General features: G+C 41.9%; 1 non-coding gene across 1 annotated transcript; it reads left to right on the top strand.

Annotated features, from left to right (window-relative positions):
* Window positions 1-6,308: 6,308 nt before the first annotated feature.
* On the top strand, window positions 6,309-6,412 carry LOC148567697 (small nucleolar RNA R71). The gene has a single exon (XR_015883086.1). It is a non-coding gene; the product is annotated as a small nucleolar RNA R71 (small nucleolar RNA).
* Window positions 6,413-7,128: the final 716 nt, after the last annotated feature.

Below are 7,128 nucleotides of genomic sequence, written 5' to 3'. Positions count from 1 at the left end.
GTCACTAACGTTGGCTCATCCTTCATTTCTAATCGTTAGCTTCCACGTTAACCAAGTTAACGTGACTCTTGGGGGTTGTGTAGTTACTTCAACGTTAGTGACAATGTTGAGTGTCACTAACGTTGTCGACAACTCTTCATCTTCTACGTTAGTTCCCACGTTAACCAAGTTAACGTGGGAGTTAACGTGGTACTTTGCACCATAGGCCAACGTTAGTGACAATGTTGAATGTCACTAACGTTGGCTTCTCTTCCCCCCTTTAACGTTAGAGGCCACGTTAACTAGGTTAACGTGGCTTCTAACGTGGCCACTTATGAGTGATTGCCAACGTTAGTGACAATGTTGAGTGTCACTAACGTTGGCTCAACTTCTCTTCTCCACGTTAGAGTTCACGTTAACTTGGTTAATGTGACTCTCTAACGTGGGCATTGATGGCTTTTTTGAGAGTGTTATTGGCAATCACTTTTCTCATTAATCTTGCAAGTTACCTCCCCTTTTCTTGCTTCTTTTTGGTCCTGAAATCAAGCAACAAAATGCATCAAAGCTCTAGTCCAAGTCATGAGTAATGCAACATAATATTTGTCACTAAACTTATGCAAAATCCTCATGAAATCATGTAAAATGCACAATGTATGCTTGAGTCAAGGCATAAGTGAATATTTACCCAAAACTAGCTTATTTCCTAAAGAAATGCATGAAACTAACCTAAAAACAGTAAAGAAAAGGTCAGTGAAACTGGCCAAGATGCCCTGGCATCACAATACCAAACTTAAAGCTTGCTTGTCCCTAAGCAAGTACTGGAACAAGAAAATGATGAATGGAATATCCAGAGGAATGAGTCATTCTTGTGGAAGTCATATTACTGATTTTATGGTGGTTTCATGCATAGCAACTTAGGTTCATTCCATTACTGGCTTTCAGACCTTTATCATGTCCCTAAACACTTACTTTGTTTATATCTCATGAGACTTTTATTCATTGATCCTTTTATTGTTATTTCAAGGGTTATTTGTGTTATTTAGGCTAAGTGCTCTGTAAGGGGGCAACTCTTTAAGATAAACTTTCAGCCAACACTCCCGAACCAGTTGGTTCAAGGTGCTAGGTGTTGAAGCACCCCTAAGGACTTACTCCCTCAAGTCTCTCCCCCATACATACACACTACAGGCATTTAGTTTATTTATTTTCTTTTCTTGAGACCTTGGTGTCCAGCACCTCTTTGGGTTACTAAGTGTTCTGTAGTGAAGGTTACTCTTGATAGTGGACTTTCAGCTGATAATCCCGAGTTATTTAACCCAAGTTACCAAGTGATAAGGCACCCCTAAGAGCTTATTCATCCAAGTAGATCCCTCACACATGAGCACCACAGACACTTGCCTCAAGATTAAACTATTGATGCCTAACCTTATTGCTTACTCTTTTTCTTTTGTTTTTCACTTCCATTGTTCTTTCCCTTTTCTTTTCTTAGGATCTTGTTATTATCTTAGTCTCATGAGTATATCCAAAGTCAAGTATTCAGGATAGATAGTTGTCCTCCTAGCCTTGTGGTTGAACCAACTTAGCTAACTTATGACTACCCCAAAGATTCATGAATGCACTTCCACAATATGAACCCTACTCTGGTCTTTTAAAAACATAAACATTCTCTTCTTCATTTGATAAAAAGGGACAAGCTTACAAGTAAATAAGGGAATGATGCAGTGACATTTAAAAGACAGAATTTTTTTTTTTAACATGACATGGAAGCAGGTTCTATTTCATACAAGATCTTCCTTATTTAAAGCATAGAAAACGATGGACTAAAAGGAACTCCACCACCTTTCATTCATGTGGATGCCCGTGCTCCCCTCCTTGCTTGTCCTCATTGTGTCTCTCTTGAGTGCTTGTGCTCCCACTTCCTTTGCCTTTTCCAAGCAGCTTCTTCCAGAAACCACTATCTTCCATCTTCTTCTTGAGTGTCTCCTTTTGCTGTTTCACTTTCCTCTCTTCTTGTTCTACAAATTCTTTTTGGACCTCATCATATGTGGGGATGGCATAGTGTAGATGATGCATATTACTGGTCATGTAGTTTAACTCGGCTTGAGTGTTTACATAGAACTCCTCCCTATATAGTTGCCTTCCTTCATTGAGTACACTGAACTCATTGAAAGTTTTCATTTGGGCTATCTGCCGCTGGTTGAGCTCTTGCAAGTGCTTCTCTTGAATCTCTTGCTTCTCATTCACTTGGTTGATGGCTTGAGTGAGCTGGGAGTATTGTTCCTGCTGCTGCTCCATTTGTTGTTTTTGCCATGCTTCCTGTTGACTCAGCCGGTTCAGTATTTGCTCTTGTCCTTCCATATGTCTCTGTCCTAAATCTTCAATGGCTCTTAGAAGGTGAGTCATATTCAAGTTGGCTGGGTCATGATGCTCTTCTTGTTGATATTCTTTCTGATGGTATTCTTCTTGATGAGCTCCTTCCTGGGCCCTTTGCCTTCCTATATGTGGCCTTCTTAGTTGCTGAGCCGGTGTGGTATAGACCATTCGCTCGACTGTGACTGGCCTCCCTGGGTTCACCCAGTCTGGGCTGCTGTCCTCAAATATTACCTTGGCCTTGTTGCACAGGTGGAGAATGGTGCTGGGGTACCAAAGTCTGGCACCTGAGTCAGCTTTCTCAGCTGACTCTTGAATCCCTTCGGCAATGAGCTCATGCACTTTGATTTCCCCACCTTTGTACTAAGCATTGTACCATAGTGGCTCGATTGATGTTGACCTCTGAATTATTAGCAGCTGGTAGGATGGACCTCCTTACAATCTCAAACCACCCTTTAGCCTCAGGGTGGAGGTCTCCCCTTTTTATGAATTTTGGTCTCCCATCTGAATACCTCTCCCAGTCAGCGGCTATGACACAGATATCTGATGCTATCTCTGAAAGCTCATCCTTATCGGGGCTTCTACTTATCCTTGCCTGATAACTCTCCTCATCAAAATGAGGTGATTTCAAGCGAAGAGCTCTTGTTATGGCACTTGGGCTGAAGTCCACCTCCCTTCCTCTCACATAGCTTTTGAAGGTTGGGTCTTTGGTCTTATCCTCTCTAACTGCATTTGCATAGAATTCTTTGATGAGGTTTCCATTGATCTTCCCCTCTGGACTGGTGAGCAATTGCCACCCCCTCGGTTCGATTTTTCTCCAAATCTGTGGTGATTCATTGGCATTGATTTGGAAGATTAATTCTGGCAATATCCTTCTGGCACTTATCCGCTCAAATTCATGCTCATGAAAGGCAGTCTTGAATCTTTTGTCATCAAAAGGAGTACTCACCATAGGTTCCTTCCTCTTTTGCCTCTTTGAGCTTGATGATGCCATGACTTGAGTTGTTGTTTGAGGGGGGTTTGAGGCTTCGGATAGATGAAGAGTGGGTTGGTTAAAGCAATGTGTGATGAAGGGTTTAATGTGCCAATAGAAGTGTGGAGAGTGGGGATTTGAATGTGAGGAGTGAGCATGCACTAAGGTTCACTTATATAAGAAAATCATGAGTGAATGAAGGGTGTGGATTGCATGAATGTTTACTAGATGGACGGATGGGGTTGTGTATGATGGAAAGACAAGGATCATTACTTAATGAGAGTGATTGGTTCGGTCTTCAAGGGTCTTCTTTCTCCAATGTTGCATGGCAGCGTTTCCCCATGCGTTCCCTCTTGAGACATGTGTGTAGTGCTCTTCATTAAGTGGCGAAATCTCCCCCATTTAAGTGTCCAATCAAATCCCTTTTTATGCTTCTTTTCCTTTCCTATAAAGATTTGAAATAAGGGAATTAATATATAAGAAAATTAAAACTCTACGGCTAGAATAAAATGAAAGAAAGGATTTGATTGTTTGTTTATGAATTTCAACTAACTAACTAACTATTGGTGGTTCCTTATATGCATTTTGGTGGCACCATGGGGTGACATCAAACTTAGTTTGAAGCACTGTGATGAAAGTTTTGTGTTCAAAGCTCCCAAGACTAGCATGCAACTTGGTTTGCTTTGAACACCAAACTTGTTCCTCACTATATTCTGCATAAGAAGATTTTCACCAATTGTTTGTTAAGTTTGGATTGAAGCTCATAAAGATTGACTTATTCATTATCATCTGAAAGCATATAAAACATGGGTTGCCTCCCATGAAGTGCTTCTTTAGCGTCACTAGCTTGACGTTTTTCTTTCATCACGGTGGTTGGTAGTGCTTAAAGTCCTCCCCTCTTGCTGTGGACTTGTATCCATTGGTTGGATCAATGATCTCCACATGTTCCAGGGAAAGAACTCTATTGATAGTGAAGACCTTGGGTAATTGAGATGGCACAGTAGGGAGATTAGGGGGAATATCTGGGAAGTAGGCTGAGACAACTCTATCCCCTGGAGAGAAGTCTTCCGTAGGGATCTTCTTGTTCCTCCATCTCCTTGGTACCTTCTTCTTTGTTTCTTTTGAGGTTGCCTTCCCCTTGGTGACCTCTTTTCTCCAAGGAGTTGTGACGCTGTCTTCACCTGCCTCTAGAGGTTTGGGTTCTTTCAACTTTTCCTTGAGCTGTGGCAATTGCTGTTTTCCTTGTTTGTCAGTTAAGGGGGTCTTAGAACGAACTGGCTGTGCTTCAGTGCTTGTTTCCTCCTTTAGTGTCTCATTATCATTTGTGCTTAGTTCCTTGTCCTCTTAATCTGTTTCTTGTGAGAGTTTGAAAACATTGAAGCTGAGTCGTTCATCATGGATTCTCAATATTAGCTCCCATTTCTCTACATCGATAAGTGCTCTGGCCGTAGCTAGAAATGGTCTTCCCAATATGATTGGGTGAGTGTGACTTTCTTCCATGTCCAGAATGACAAAGTCTATTGGGAGAAAGTACTTCCCAACCTTTAGCAACACATTTTCCACCACTCCTATTGCATGCTTTTGAGTTTTGTCAGCCAGTTCGATAATGACATCTGTAGGCATTATCTCATTGATCTGCAGCCTCTTCACCAGGGATAAGGGCAGTAAGTTGATGCTGGCCCCTAAATCGCATAGTGCTCTGTCGAACATGTTTTCACCTATGGCACAAGGGATATGAAAACTTCCTGGGTCTCTTCTTTTTGTAGGCAACTCAGGTTGAATAAGGGCACTACATTCCTTGTTCATCACTATAGTCTGCCCTCCCTTGAGTGAGCTTTTCCTGGGAAGAAGTTCCTTCATATACTTGATGAATGCAGGCATTTGTTGAATTGCCTTGATGAATGGTATGTTCACATGCAGAGATGAAAATAAGTCTAGGAACCTTGAGTATATTCTTTTTCCCACAGCACCATTGAGCAGTTGAGGGAATGGTGCATAGAGCTTCAGCAGCTCTTGTTGTGAGATTTCTGGTTCTTTGTGATCTCTATCCTCCTCCTTTGTTGAGTTGTCTTCAGGTTGTTTGCACATTTTTCCTTGCTTGTCTTCAATCTCTTGATCACTTGTAGTGACCATTTTGCAATCTTCCCATCTTACTTTCTTTGCTTCTCCCTTGGGGTTTTTCTCAGTGTCACTTGGGAAGCTATCAGTAGGTTTGGAAATTTTTTCAGCTAAATATCCCACCTGGAATTCCATCTTCCTAATGATTTCTCCCTGGTTCTTAATATTGGCTCGCACCTCCTCTTTGAACACCTTATTTTTTTGAATCTCTTGGCATATTCCTTCAAGTAAGGCTTCAATCTTAGAGAGCCTGTCATCAATTGATGAGTGGTTCGGAGCAGATGTGTTGTTTTGGTTTTGATAAGTATGTGGAGAAGTGTTGTTGTGGGGGTGTTGAGATGTCCTCTGGGTGAATTGTTGGTGAGCTGCATTGTTGTTGGAGTTGTAACATCTCTGGTCTTGGTTTTGATCTTGCTCACTTCCCCACCCAAAGTTCGGGTGATTTCTCCATCCAGGGTTGTAAGTCTTGGAGTTTGGATCATAGTTTTTCCTTGGTGAATTCCCAATGTAGTTGGCTTGCTCCTGACTCCCTTCTGCTTCTTGGTTTACTCCTTCTTGTGTTGTTGATGAAGTGGAGATTGCTGCTACTTGGTTCATCTCCATCTTCTTGGTGAGGTCAGCCAGCTGCTGGGTAATGAGCTTGTTTTGGGCCAACAGAGCGTCTACATTGTTTAGCTCCATCACTCCTCTTGTGTTCCCTCTTTCGGAAGCATAGAAGTAGTCGTTTTCTGCTACTATTTCAATAACATCTATGGCTTCCTCAATGGTCTTCTTCTTGTTCAAGGACCCTCCAGATGAATGGTCTACTGCCTTCTTTGACTTATAAGAGAGCCCTTCATAGAAAATGTGCAGCTGCACCCATTCGTTGAACATGTCAGGTGGACACCTCCTTGTTAAGTCTTTGAACCTCTCCCATGCTTTATACAGAGTCTCACCATCTTGTTGCCTGAAAGTTTGAACCTCAGCTCTCAGCCTATTGATTCGTTGAGGAGGGTAGAATCTTGCTAAGAATTTGTTCACCACATCCTCCCAAGTTGTCAAGCTCTCCCTTGGGAAGGATTCCAGCCACTTGGCTGCCTTGTCTCTAAGTGAGAAGGGAAATAAGAGCAATCTATAGGCGTCAGGATGAACATCATTAGATTTTACTGTGTCACATATTCTCAGAAAGGTGGTCAAATGTTGGTTGGGATCTTCTTGAACACCTCCTCCAAACGAACAGTTGTTCTGAACAAGGGTGATGAGCTGTGGTTTAAGTTCAAAGTTGTTGGCATGGATTGTTGGCTTTTGGATGCTACTTCCACAATTTCCTGGGTTTGGATTAATGTAAGAGCCCAAAACTCTTCTATCCTCCCCAGCATAATTTGCTCCACCTCCTCTGCCATAGTTGTGAGTCTCTCCTTCATGATGATTTTCCATGTTTTCTTCCATGTTTGGTTCAAAGTATTCCTCAAACTGTTCCTCCTCTTCTTCAGCACCAACTACTCATTTTCCTTTTGCCTCCCTCCTTAGTCTAAGGAAGGTTCTCTCTGGTTCAGAATCAAAGGAAGTTGAAGCCCCACTTCTTCTCCCTGTCATACAACCAACAAGTACAAGCAAAGAAAATAGGTGCAGACAGTATTTGTGTCAGAGTTATTGTTAGTTGTGGGTGATGCAATATATCAAACAGTTAGTGGGTTAGCAAACAGAATTGA

Source organism: Arachis ipaensis, chromosome B4 (assembly GCF_059453495.1).
Source record: "Arachis ipaensis isolate K30076 ecotype BB chromosome B4, ASM5945349v1, whole genome shotgun sequence".
Lineage (NCBI taxonomy): Eukaryota > Viridiplantae > Streptophyta > Magnoliopsida > Fabales > Fabaceae > Arachis > Arachis ipaensis.
This window is presented reverse-complemented; position numbering and strand designations above follow the sequence as displayed.